The 13,986-nt window shown below is 44.1% G+C and overlaps 2 pseudogenes; both read right to left on the bottom strand.

The window, feature by feature from the left end:
• Positions 1 to 1,796: 1,796 nt before the first annotated feature.
• On the bottom strand, positions 1,797 to 5,046 carry LOC101696821 (cytoskeleton-associated protein 2-like pseudogene; annotated as a pseudogene).
• On the bottom strand, positions 5,046 to 12,393 carry LOC147828726 (cytoskeleton-associated protein 2-like pseudogene; annotated as a pseudogene).
• Positions 12,394 to 13,986: the final 1,593 nt, after the last annotated feature.

Raw genomic sequence — 13,986 nt, 5'->3', positions numbered from 1 at the left:
GAACAGTTTTTTAATGTCAATTGTACTTTCTCCTGCTTTTTCGTGGACTCTTATCAGTCTTATGTTATTTTTCTTTGCATCATTCAGCAGCTGTTGGATTGATTTCTCATGGTCCCTTACTATTTTTAAGAAATCTCTTTTTTCATGGTCACTAACCATAATTCTGTCTTCTATATCTGATATTCTATCTTCACATTCCCTTAATCTGCTGTGCATACTTTCAATAGAGTTTTTAATCTCCTGGATATCTGTTTGAATATGTTTCATGGATTCCATTTCTTTCTTATGTTGGGTGATCATGGTTTCCATTTCTTTCTTATCCTGGGCATTCATGGCTTCCAGCATGCTTCTGAGCTCATCTGTTTTTTTATCTGTTTCTGTTCTAGAGCCTCTAATCATGTCCTTCACTCTGCTCACCATCTCTGTAGTTACCTCGGAAATTATTTCTGTTTTGAATTTTTCTAGGGCCTCATTCATCGGTTTTTTACTTCCTGTGCTATCAGTTCAGGGTGTCCAGGAGGTTGATTATCAGACTTTTCCACCTCGTTTCCCCCAGAATTTACCCTTGGTGGGGTGGAAGTCTGAGTCTGTGCCTTGCTTAAATATCTTCTCATTTTTGTTTTTGGTATGTCCTTGGTTTAATTCCTGGGTTGATACTTTGAAATTGCTTATTGTAAGTATCTTTGTTGCTTGTAATTAGAACCCTTATGGAATGATTGCTCCTTAGAGGTATCTTCCAGATATAGCTGGTCTTTAGGTTTTGAGTCTCTAAAGGCTCTGAGGCTATCTGATTTTCATTATACCAGGAAGGAAAACTGTTTAGATCAATCACGACACCTTAGCCCAAGTGATACAACCAGCAACACCATAGCATCAAATACCTCTTAAAGAATGACAATTTGTGGTAGTTATTAATCTATCACCTTTAACTGTGTGAGTTAAATCAAAATCGAGGACCAACCCAACATATGTTTACAGTGAATAAACTTTTCAATATAGCAACTTTACCCTTCAGGATGGGGAGTTAGAAGGAGTTGTGGAGGGATAGATAGGTAGAAGGATAGGGGAAGGTTAGCAGTGAGGCCAGAGGACAGAGCAAGAGAAGGAAAAAGAGAATAAAAGAAAAATAAAGAAGAAATCTGAATTAGGGCCAGAACAGGAATAAAAAGGGAGATAAAGAACAATGTGGGACAACAAGAGAGCAAGTATGAGAGAGAGAGAAATGAAAGAGAAAAGAAAGAAAAAAAGAAAAGAAAAAGAAAAATTTGAAAAGAGTAGGAAAAATATTAAAAATAAGAGCCAAAATCCTTCAATAATAATAACAATTTTGAAAATAACAAATAAAAAAGAAAAATGAAAATGAAAGGCCTCCTTCAGGGTATGTCTCTGCTGTCACAATAGACAACGTGGACAGCAGGGTGCAGATATAAGTCAGTGAGTCTCAGCAAGCCAGTCGCAGACCCGTGGGATTCAGGCAGATTTCTGGCTGCAAGTCCCAAGTTGAGCTCCCTGTCCTCCTGTAGGGTTGAACTCTGCAAGGTTGTACTGCAGGTTCCAGCTGCCTTTCCCCTGAAGATAGTCCAGGTTCTGATGGGAGGTGATGATCCCTCCAACTTACCAAGTGCGGTGGTCTGGTGTCCCCTGTGTCTTTGTAGTGTGGAACCAGGTAGTGGTACAGCCAGAAGGCCAGAGGGGGGTGGGGGGGTTGGGGGTGTCCTGCAGGAGCCCTGGCTAAGTGGGTTGCCCTGTGGGCATGGCCAGTCATTTGCTCTTCTTTTTCTAGAAGCTTGAAGCTCATCATTGTTTATTTCAGCTTGCTCTGTTTTTCTTTTTTTTTTTTTGGAGGGGGGTCTGTTTTTCTGATATAGGAATTCACTGCTATAAATTTCCCTTGTAGGACTGCTTTCATTGTGTCACATAAGTTCCAGTATGTTGTATTGGCGTTATCATTTAATTGTAGAAACTGTCTAATTTCTTCTTAATTTCATCTGAGATCCTTTGGTTGTTCAGGAAGGTGTTGTTTAATTTTCATGTGTTTATGAAGTTCTTGTGATTTCTTTTGCCATTATTTACAATTTCATTGCACTATGGGCTGATAATATGCATGGGATAATTTCAGTTCCTTTGCATTTACTTAAGGATGTTTTATGAGCTATTATGTGGTCTATTTTGGAGAATGTCCCATGTGCAGCTGAGAATGTGTATTCTTTTTTTTTTTTTGGTATTGGGGATCAAACTTGGGTCCTTGCACTTTTGAGGCAGGTGGCAGAACTACTGAGGTAAATCCTCCCTTGTCATGTTATTTTCCTGTTGTTCCTTCCCTTTATCCCCCTCTGTTTAATTTCTTGCCCTGCCTAGTGGATTCCTTCTGCTGGAGTTCATGGAGTTGTAGTCCTCATTATCTCTTTCTAGAACACCCTTCAAAACACTCTGGAGTGCTGGTTTGGTATTCATGAATTTCTTCAGGTGCTCTTTGTCATAAAGGTATCTTATTTCTCCATCAATTTTGAAAAATGGTTTTGTGAGATACATCAATTGGGTTGGAGGTTGTTTTCCTTTGGGGCTTGAAACATTTCATTCCAAGCTTTCCTTGACTTGAGGGTTTGTGTTGAGAAGTTTGCTGTGATTATGATGGGCTTTCCTTTATAGGTGATTCGTTTCTTTTCTCTTACAGCTTTTAATATTCTGTTCTTGTGTTGAATTTCTGGAATGCTCACTATGATGTGTCTTGGTGTAGATTTTTGCTCATTGGGAAATTGGAATTCTATACACCTCACTTATCTGTATGTCAAATTCTCTTTCCTTGCTTTGGAAATTTTCTGCCATTACTTCTGTGAACAGATTTTTTTTTTTTTTTTTGCGGTACCAGGGATCAAACTCAGGACCCTTGTGCTTGCAGGCAGGGGCAGGGCCACTGAGCTAAATCCGCAGCCCTGTGAACAGATTTTTTTATGTCATTTGTGCTATCTCCTGCTTTTTCATCAACTCTGATCCATCTTATATTATTCTTTTTTGCACCATCTGGTAGCTGTTAGATTGATTTTTTTGTGATCCTTTGCTATTTTCAAGAAATCTTTCTTAATAAAAAAGAAATCTTTCTTTTCATGGTCACTAACTCCAATCCTGTCTTCTATATCTGATATTCTGTCTTCACATTGGCTCATTATTTTTTTTAAGCGAGGATGAACAACAATTTAATGTTTTGTTAAAAAAATAATCATGAAATATTAAGGTAAAATTTGAAATATATTGACTAGGCTTTTCCATACATTATGTACATGAAGACTCTGATGTTACCTTACCAAGTGCAATTTCCCTGTGGGTTGAAAAAAGCAATATGTCGCAGTCTCTGTGGCTCACCCTGCCTTCTCAGGCCGGCTGTCCCCTGGCAAAGGACACAAGGGAGGAAGCAACTCCCTCCTCCCCACCCTTCTCGCTTACCTCCTTTTGTTTTAACTTGAGCATTTCTGAATAATAAATGCAAAATTAGGTTTGGGAATAAAAAGTAGATGACCACTCCAATCTAGGGCCATGTTTTGTTCAAGGAGACCCGGCCCAGAAAGGACAAGAACTACCCCTCGTCAGCAGGGATGCTGTGACAGAAGTCAGGGATTAGCCATACATATCAATTGGGATCCCTGAGCGAAGGCACAGCTAGCATAAGCTTGTCTGTAACATGAGGGCTTTGACCTTTCAGCGTGGCATGCTAGTTTCAAGCCTCCACTCTTCTACTTGTAAGAACAGGCCCTCTCTGCTAAGGCAGATGCGGAAAGGAAAGTCCATCCTGTTGCACCATCAGCCTTCAGAAATGGAAAATAACTACAGTGGGATTAAAGTATTTTGATAAAGTGCAGATTGTTTCCACAGTGGTGGGGAACATTCTGTTCAATGCTTTCAAATTTATGTATGCTGTAGCAAACTACAGTCTTAAACACATAAATGGAAGACCTTTCTGTGGGGATAGAGTAAATCCAGTGAATTACTTCCAAAACCCCGAGCCCACAATCTGCATTCATGATGTCTTGCTGTTACATGAGCTTTTTCAGGGCATCTGGACAAGAAGTCTTATGGAGACTCTGAAAGACTTTAAAAAAAAAAAAAAAAAAAGCATTATGAAATTATGATTCAAGGGTCTCAAACCCTAACGTTATAGGAAAGGGTTCGTTTTTATGGAACACAAAGCACACTGTTTCTTCCACTTCTAATATCTTGTCAAAACAAGCCACTACCAAGTCGTGCTCCTGCAGCATTTCCAGGCAGTGGGGGGACACGGCTCCCTCGATCCTTGCTGAATGCCCCACGGGAGTGATAAGCTTCATGTCTTGCACTTCTGGCATTCCACTTTTTCTAGGGATTGAGGAGATCTGCAATTCGGTACCAGGATGATTATCCTGTCCTGCCTTGGTTATATGGGGTGTTGCTGGAGCCTGGACCCTCTCTTCTGGGGAAGACAGAGCTCTCCAGATTCCATCTTCTTGGCCAGCTCCTCCACTGATGTGATATTAGTTGCAGCAGCTACTGAGTCAGAGGCAGTTCCTTCTGTAGTTCTGCTTTGATCTTGTAAAATATGAAGAACAACTTCCTGCAACTCTTGTATTAGTTTTGCTTCATTTATATTGGCCTCTTCATATAGCCCAACAACATCAAAGGTGCCTTTTCTTGCCAACACCTTTGCTTTGCAGATCCAGAATTCAGAAAGTTTTTCAGCCTCAGGAATGTTGGACAACATGGTAAATATTTCATTAGAAACTACACCCTCTTCTATGAGTGGCAAACATTCCGTCAGAGAGCTGTTGATCTTATCGGACAGTTCCAACCATGCTTTCCTTTCTTCCTCCTCCTCCTCCTCCTTCCTCTCTCTCTCTCTCTCCCCCTCCCTGAATGAAATATTCATTTCTTCTGTTATTTTTCTTTTGGTTTTAAGTTCCACAGGAGGCTGTTTATAGATTTTCCCCTAGATTTCTGTCATTCTTCTAGCTGTTTTCTTCCATCCTCTGCTGTTATCTTTTTAATATGTGGATGAGTTGGGTACCGTTTAAGACTCCTCTCCTATTTCTGACTGTGACACTAGCTTGAGGTTTTTTTGTACTGGGGATTGAACTCCGGTCCTTGAGCTTGCACAGCTGGCAATGAAACCACTGAGCTAAATCCCTGGCCCACTAGCTTGAGTTTTGAGAGCTGTCTTGCTGAAGAAATGCTTCTGGGAAAAAGTTTGTTCAACTTGGGGTCCAAAGTCCGTGCTCTTTGTTGAAAGCTGTTGGGTCTATTGTCCTTTTGCTAGAAGTGCTTGGAATGACTGAGTTAAAGTCACCAGGCATCAAATTTGGCCTCTGGTTTACAGACTTTGATTTTTGAAGTACACATGATGTCTGGGGCCTAAAACAAGGTTGCATGGACTTCAGATCTTGTTTGATGTTTGGATGTCTGTTGGTAGGTCTCCCAGCAGCAAATTCGGGTGGATCCTGGGTTTGATGTGTTTCACTTTCTCTTTAGTAACAGTGTATGATTGTACCTTCATTTCTTTTGGTTATTTATATTTACCCCTGTTAACCTTTACATCCTTTATGTTCTTGACCACTGATTTCTTTGATGCTTAAGTCCAACTAAGAGTCTGAATAAAGCGAGAGGAAATTGTCTTTGGGGTTTTTTTCTGGTCTTGCAAGCTCTGCTCCTTTAGAGAGTTGCTGTACCTTTACTGGTAGGGTCCTTATTTGTGTTTTTCTAACAAATTGTTTATTAACCCTATCTTTCAGAACAGCACTATTCACCAAACTTTTGCCCGAGACTTGTTTAGGAGTCAAATTGCTCTTGGTTTGATTATAAGAGTGTCTTTGGCTTACGTGTGGTACATAATGCAGGATCTGGCTTCTTCTCAGGGTCTGATAAGGTTTGAGACAAGTTCTCTTTGTTCGGCTCTTTAAGAAAGCCATCCAAAGATTTATTTCAACACGGATATTACCCACAGCATCTGTACATTTTGCATTTGCTTGACCTGTTACCTGCTTCTTTGTAGTTTTCTGTTCCTGTGCCTTAGGTGACTTCATGGGTTTTCTTGACAATTCTCCTTTAGTGGATGATCCAGCTGCATGTTTCTGGTGACTCTTGCTGGAAGGTTTACAGTTTGGGTTAGAAGAAACACCTCTTGAAATTAGATTTGAAGTCAGCGCACAAGTTTTGTTGCCTCCAACTTTGGCTTCTAGGATCCTGTTATATTAGCCAGTCTGAACTGGAGTTTAATGCAAATGGGGCTTGTAGTTTGACAGAAAAAACAGCATGTTGGTAATATCCTTTTTAGGTTTAATGTTAATTCACAGAAGTTTCAGTCCATGGTTGGCTCCAAGGCAGAGTGGCGTAGCAGGAGAAACAGTCCACAGTGGCAGACAGCAGATAGCAAAAGAGATTTAGAAGGTGGCAAATTTGGGCAATTATTCTTGGCTTTTTGGTAAGGCCTTTCTCAGCTCTGTATTCTCCTTCTCAAACCCATTGCTTTATGATTCTTTCAGAGATGTCTTGGTGTTTTGGTTCTTCAGTTTTCCCTTGGCTACTAGATACTCCTGCAGCTTTTTCTGCTGCTCTTCTGTGGTGGTGGCAGCAACAGCAGAGGGCCTCAGCCCCACCACATTGGCTCAGTCAGTGGAATTATTAATCTCCTGGGTATTTGTCTGAATCTGTTTCATGCATTTCATTTCTTTCCTATGTTGAGTGTTCATGGTTTCCATCATTTTCCTAAGCTCTTCTATTTTTAAAAAAAATCTGAATCTGCTCTAGAGTCATCATGTCTTTCATTATTGTCACCATCTCTGTAGTTATCTGAGAAATTTCTATTTTGATTTGTTTTTCTAGAGCCTCATTCATCTCCTTTTTACTTCCACTGTTACCCCTTCAGAATGTCCAGGTGGGTGGGTTTTGAATTGTTCCACCACATTGCCCCCTGGTTTGCCTTTGGTGAGCTGGAAGTTTGGGGTTGCATCTTGCTTACATGTCTTCTCATTTTCTTTCTTTCTTGCTGTTTTGCTTTCTTTTTTTTAGTTTAATTCCTGGGTTGATGTTTGTAAATTGGTTATGGCAGGCAGTTTTATTGCTAGCATTTAGAACCCTTAAGAAATGGCTACTTTCAGAGGTGTCTTACAGGTGTCGCTGGGTTTTGGGTTTTGAGTCTATTGCACAACCCTACCTCTTCAGTTTATTGGGGATGAGAAGTTGCTGTCTCCCTGGCCTAGGTCTGGTTTTTGGCACTGGCTTATAGTATTGGTTATGACGCTTAGGCAATCTCAGTCTTGGTGTACCAGGAAGAACAATTAGAACAACTATGTCACCTTGGCTAAAGTAATACAATCAGTAATAACAATAGCATCAAATACCGTCTAGAAAATGACAAACCGTGGTAACTTAATTTTTCACATTTAACCATATACACCAGATTTGTGGGTATATAACAAAATCTGAAAGAAACCAGAAAATTGTATACAGTAAATATGCCCTCAGTATGGCAATTTTACCCTCAGGAGAAAGTTTAAAAGAGGTTGGGGGGAAAATAGAGAACTAGAAGAAGAGATTAGAAGCAAGGCTGGAGAACAAAAGAACATTATGCAAACTTTGGGAAAATGGTGAAGAAGACAGGAGGGAAAGAGAGGAGGAAGAAATAAAAACAAGAACAGAACAGAACAACAACAAAAAAACTATAAACAATGTTCACACTTACATAAAAACAAGACCAGGACCAGGGATTTAGCTCAGTGGTATTGCCGCCTGCTGCACAAGTGCAAGGACCTGAGTTCAATCCCCAGTACCAAAAAAAAAATAAAAATAAAAATAAAAAATAAAAACAAGACCAAACAATCAAGAAAAAAATGAAACAAAAATTAAAATAACAAAAGAACTGCACAAGCGCAAGGACCTGAGTTCGATCTCCAGTACCAAAAAAAAAAGAAGAAGAAAATAAGAGAAAGATGGCTGGGGATTTAGCTCAGTGGCATTGTGCCTGCCTTGCAAGTGCAAGATCCTGAGTTTGATCTCTGGTACCAAAAAAAGAAAAAAAAAGACAAAAATAAGAGAAAAAAAGTCCACTTCAAGGCGTGTCTCTGCTGTCACTGGTAGACAAAGTGGGCAGACAGAGTCTAGATTCCTGCTGGCGAATCTCAACAAGCCAGCCGTAGATTTTTGGTAGGTTAGTGGATAATCCCAGAAACCCTGCATCTTTAGTTCTGAAGCTCAGGCTGATTTCTTGCTGCGAGGCTAGAAACTGCTTTGTCCAGTGTGCAACAGCCTGTTTGCCTCCTGACGGCTTGAACTTGGCTTCTTGACCTTCTGAGAACTTGAACTTGGTTCTGCCTCACCCTGATGGAGCCAAGCAGCAGGTGCTCTGAGATCTGAGCTCAGATGGCCTCTCTCCAAGATGGCTACCAGTCAATTGCCCTCTCCTGGGTGAGATCTTGTTCTGGAATCACGGAAAGAGACACAGAATTTGGGTAAAATAATAAAAGTTTACTCGCAAGCAGGCAGGACTGCAGAAATTGGTCTGGTCAGAGTCCACGCCCTGTGTTCTTTGTCCATCACCTTTTATACTTTTGTCAGTCATTATCTCATCCCTAGTGGTCTTTGTTAAGTAAATAAAGTTCCAATCCCTGTTTAATGGTTAGACACAGGTGGTTTCTGTCACTGATTACAACCCTAAACACATGACAGTTAAGGCACATACACAAGTTTGTTCAAGGATTCCCACTTTGTTCTTCAGAGCTAGGATGTTATCAGAGCTACAGATCAAAGAAGCTATATAGCCTTCACTTTAAACAACAAAAGCAATGGGCTAAGGCAAACTTTTAACGGGATACACTACCTATTTTGCTTCCACAACTACTTTAATAGGTAATCTACTAACCTTACTTTAAAACTTTTCCCTATCAATCTGAACCCAAGTAACTCACCAGCCACTGTAGTTCTCTGCATCCACTGCTCTACTCCACTGATGCATTTCCCCATGGAGGCCTCTGGGGTCACCAATAGTCACTGTGTGTCTGAAGGTTTGAAGTGCCCTTCCCACACTGTGAGTCTGGGCTCGGGGAGAAAGTACCACTTGCTGCCTCCCTCTTCTCTCTCTTTGCTCTCCCCATAGGCTTCAATTCTCCCTTCATATTCTTGCTAGGTCCCAGGGGCCCATTCCCCTCCTCATTCTCTTCCTCATGTTGCTATATTCCAACACCAAATCTTGGAGAGGCTGTCTCCCTGTTGTTCACCACTCCTCCATCTTCCCAGAAGTCTCTCCTCAATTTCATTCAAAATAAAACACACACACGCACGCGCGCGCACACACACACACACACACAACTGACATTCAGCGATGCTCTCAGGAGCCAGGCATGGTGGCACATGCTTGCAAATCCAGTACTTGGGAGGCTGAGGCAAGAAGATTGATGCAAATTTGAGGCCAGCCTGGGCTACATAGTAAGTTCAAGGCCAGGTTGAACTATATAGCAAGACCCTGTCCCAAAAAAACAAAAAACAAAAAAACCCCAATAATCTCAGAAAATAACAAGCACATTCTTGAGCTGTGACCTTTTATGTGCGTGTGTAAGAATAAGTCACAGGAACAGCCCTGGGCCTGTAAGTCTCATCTTGTTCCTCATTCTCTCTCAGGACCTAATGACAGCAAATTATCACTTTAAAAATTTCCTGTACATCGATGATGGTGTCTGCTCCATGAGCTGAGTGTAAAATTCCTTGTTGACTGGATATGGGATGTGGATCTGAAGGGGCTGTCAGGACCTCAGTTTAAGCTGTTGATTTATTTATTTTTGTCTACAGTTATATCATTCCTGGCTTTACATATTTTGCCTCTTTGTTTTCAGATTCACAAGTGTTCACATTTGTTGCATCTTGTTCTATTTTGTCAGAAAACAGGATGATAGACTGGGAATGTAGCTCATCAGTAGAGTGCTTACCTAATACGTGCAAGGCTCTGGGTTCAATCACTAGCACTGAAAAAAAAAACAAACAAGAAAAGAGGGCCAGGGATTTAGCTCAGTGGTTCCGCCGCCTGCCTCGCAAGTGCAAGGACCCACATTTGATCCCTGGTACCAAATAAAACAAAACAAGAAAAGGAAACACAATGGGATAAAAAAAAGAAAACAAGAATCTACAGAAAACTCAAGCTTCTGGTTCATGTCTCCCTATTCTATGTTTTCATCCTTTTATTTCCGATCTATTGATGTTTAAAGTGTGTTTCTTATAGACCATATTCTGTTGGATTTTTTTCTTTCAATTAGCAAAGTTAGCCCATTTACATTTACTATAAAAGCATTTATTGTAATTTTGTTATAATTATTGCAATTATAAATTACTGTTACTGGGACTTGTTACTTATTGATGAATGAGAGCATTATTTTGTAATTTTACAGTATTTCATATTTTCCACTCACTATGCATTCTTCACACTTGTTTTGTTTTCCTTTTCTGTTTCCATGCAATAGATACTTCTGCTGGTTTTAAAAACGATGTATTTCTGTCAGGCTCTTGCTGTGATCATCTGTGCTTTTCATGCTTCATACTTGCTTCTTTGCCCAGTGTGGTTTTTTCTTTTCTTTTCTTTTTTCCCCAGAGTGATTGCATAACCTATCTTCAAACTCCAGAAATGTCTCAGCACATCCGCACTTCCTTCTTTCCCACCCACCCCTCCCCCTTGTCTTGACATAATCTAGAATTGTATTCTAAATTGCTATGTAAGTTGTGTGCTTATTTTCTTTAGCCTTTTTTTTTTACAAAGATAAACTTGATCTGATTGCTTATTTCTCTTGTAAAGGTCTGTGTTTGAGTCTCCAACTTGAATGTGGCTTCCAAGAGTGATTTCAGGCTGAGTGCAGTGGCACCTGCCTGTACTCCCAGCACTTTGGGAGCCTGAGGCAAGAGAATTACAAGTCTGAGCCCAGCCTGGGCAATGTAGTGACTGAGTGAGATTCTGACTCAAAGTTAAACATTTTGAAAAGGGCCCAGTAGCTCAGTGCAAAGTACTACCGAAAAAAAAAAAAGTCACCTCAAAGTGGCTCATGCTGGTGTCTAAGATCTTAGATGCCAGTGTGGTTAGGTTTTGTGATTTAGTTAGCGTCAACAGCCCAGGAATGAGGTTCTTTTCTTTCAGTAATGCAGGTGACATTTTCTACTGTCTGCTTGAATTCAGAGTGGTCCTCGAGGAGCCCCGCTGAGCTTAGAGCTCCCTCTTGGCGTGGTGCTCTCCTAGTCCTGAGGACATGTTCCGGTGAGGCTTCCCCTCGTCCTGGTCCTCTCAGGCCCCTTCCACTCCAGGGCATCTTCTCTCCAACTCTGGAGGATCTACAGCATCCTCTGCCTTTCTCCTCCCTCTGGTGGAAATGTTTTATCTGTGTGTCTCAGGTTTGTCTTTTTATCTTCTTCAGGACCCCCCGCCCCGTGGGATTAGCCCCTCCTCAGCACGACCTTCCTGCTGCCCGCTTCTTGTTCAGCCACAGTGTCTCCACGGCTATGTTCTGATCACATATTTGCCAACTTCCTGTCCTGTGAAGATGTCATCATGCTGATGTGCTGGCTGCTTCTGCCTGTGCTCCGTGAGGTGGGCGTGATGCTCCGTGTGGCTGTCCCTTTCCTGGACAGAGTGCCCTCCTCAAAATGCCAGTTGGAACCATGGGCCTTGGGGTTTGGTCCAGGGCTTGAGATTGGGCCACACACCTGGAGCAGGGCAAGGCAAAGTCCTGGCACTCGAAGTCCTCCCCACCTTGCCAACCCCTCCCTGTTGGCTGCTGCCCCTTGGCTGAGCCTCCTGTGGAGAGCTTAGCATTACGGAGGGGTTGAGGGATGGGTGAGAGTCCCACGGGGTGTGTTTCTGCAGCTTCCCACCACACTGGGCTGCCTCGGGCTGACGCCGACCTCTGTCTCTCCAGGTCTGAAAGCCTGAGCCCGGAGGGAGGACTGTGTGGGTCATGAGGGTGTGTGGCAAGGTGTCAGGACGAGGACCACAAGGTCTAGTGGTCACGGGGTGGGTCAGCCAGAGCAATGCTTCAGAGACGGGGCTCTGAAACACACCCTGGGTGCTGCCTGCTTATCTCTCCGGAAGTTGCCTCAGAGATGGGAGGGAAGGAGGGTGGCTCCCCTTTGGTGGGAATGCCGATCTGGGGCAGGTGGGCAGGGCTGCAGCTCAGCCTGGACACCAGAGCCCAGCACCCACTGGGGCCGAGCTCCCACCCACCTGATTCAGAGAGCGAGGTCCGAGGGGCAGTGCTTGTCCAAGTCCTTCACTGAGTGGCCAAGAGGGGACCAGCAGTCCGCAGGCACCTGATGGACACCTGCTGTACACCTGGCTTTGCCCATGGCCGAGTCCGGCTGCAGGTGGCCTGTTTCCTCCAGGGAGGCTCTGGGAGGGTGGGACATGGGAACAGCCTCTGGCCCTGTCTCCGCCACCTCCCCTCTGCCCTGAGCACATGTGGCTGCCCACAGGGTGGGACTCCTGCTCTGCCCAGGGGCTCGATGTGTCCATGCAGCAGCAGGGTTTTTTCTGCAGCTCTGGATCTTGAACCAAGGGTCTCGTGCTTGCTGGACTGGCGCTCTGGTCCCGAGCTACATCTCCAGCCCTTTTTTCTTTTCTTAAATTTTGAGACAGGGTCTTGCTAAGTCACTCAGACTTGCAATCTTCTTGCCTCAGCCTCCAGAATCCCTGGAATCACAGGTGTGGGCCACTGTGTCCAGCTTCCCAGTTAGTTTTTGCTTTAAGGGGAGATGTGCAGATTACATTCTGAAGGTGATGTGTTTTTCAGGACCTGTTGGGTAAAGTGCTCGAGACTGAGAGCCCAGAAATGTCCGCGGTGCCCGTGCCAAGGGCCCCTACACTTGTGTCCCCAGCTTTGCCCAGGGCCCACGCAGGGTACCACGCCTGTGTACCCAGTGGTGCCCCGCCCTCCCAGGGCCCCATACCTGTGTTTCCAGCTGTGCTCCCCCAGGGTCCCATCTGTGTCCCTTCGCCTGGCTCCACTCACTCTTTGGATCACACTGGCGGCCCTGGACAGAAGGGAGCCACCAGGAGCCAGCCAGGCCCACTGCTGCTGGCCCAAGGCCCAGGGCCTCTCCAGATGTGGGCACTTCAGTGGCAGGGACAACTTTGCAGAGGGTGGTGGCCTCCAGATGCCAAGGGCAGGGCACCAGGTGCAGAGAGACCACCAGCTGCAGGTGGGCACTGCAGAAGTCACAGGGCTGCTGGTGAGGGGGCTGAGACAGGAAGGTGCTGCTGGGCACACTCAGGGAGGAGGAGGAAGAGGAGCAGGTGGGAGATTTTGTCCTCAAGGCCCTGTGGGAATGGGGAGACCAGGTCCCTGGGCTGCCCACCCCCCTGGCCCCATGCCTGGCTGCCACAGGATTGTCACAAAAAAGTAATGCTCTGCATCTCACACCCAGAGAAAAGCGCTGTCAATAGCCTGCCTATTACTCCCTGTTTCATGGATGCAGATGTAAAAATACATAGGTGTATGTAAAAAGGCAAACACTCCCACCTGTATCCGATTTCACAAATGTGTCCCCGTCTGTGTGCTCCGCAGCCAGCCCGTGTGGCTGCCCTCCGCCTGTGTCACCCAGTGGGGTGGCGCATTTGCCCCTGCTGTCCCCTAACCCCGCCTTGTGCTGTCATTGGCACAGCAGCTCCTCCGTCTGGACAGCCCAGCCCAGTCCTTTCCCTCGTGAAAGATGACTCCACAGGCGTTCCAGAAGCAGGGTTCCTCGGTGAGGGGTACACGATGCCCCAGTGCTGTGCCTACCTCGGGAGCCCAGCAGGTGGGAGGCATCGCATTGCAGTCGGCATTTCACTGGTCAGGGACAGCTTGAATGGTTGCCTTGTTTATTGCCCACTTTTTGTTTGTATCTTTTGTATCCAAGCATTCATCTTACTGACATGCTTCTTATAAATTAACCATATTAGCTCTTAACTTGTAATTTGTTTCTCAGACATTCCTGTAGAGTTTGCAGGTGTTGGAGGTG

This window comes from Heterocephalus glaber, unplaced genomic scaffold (assembly GCF_053883595.1).
Source record: "Heterocephalus glaber isolate CG9 unplaced genomic scaffold, H.glaber_assembly_v1.0 deba00000937, whole genome shotgun sequence".
NCBI lineage: Eukaryota > Metazoa > Chordata > Mammalia > Rodentia > Bathyergidae > Heterocephalus > Heterocephalus glaber.
The sequence above is the reverse complement of the archived record's forward strand: the minus strand, read 5'-3'. Positions and strand labels throughout refer to the sequence as shown.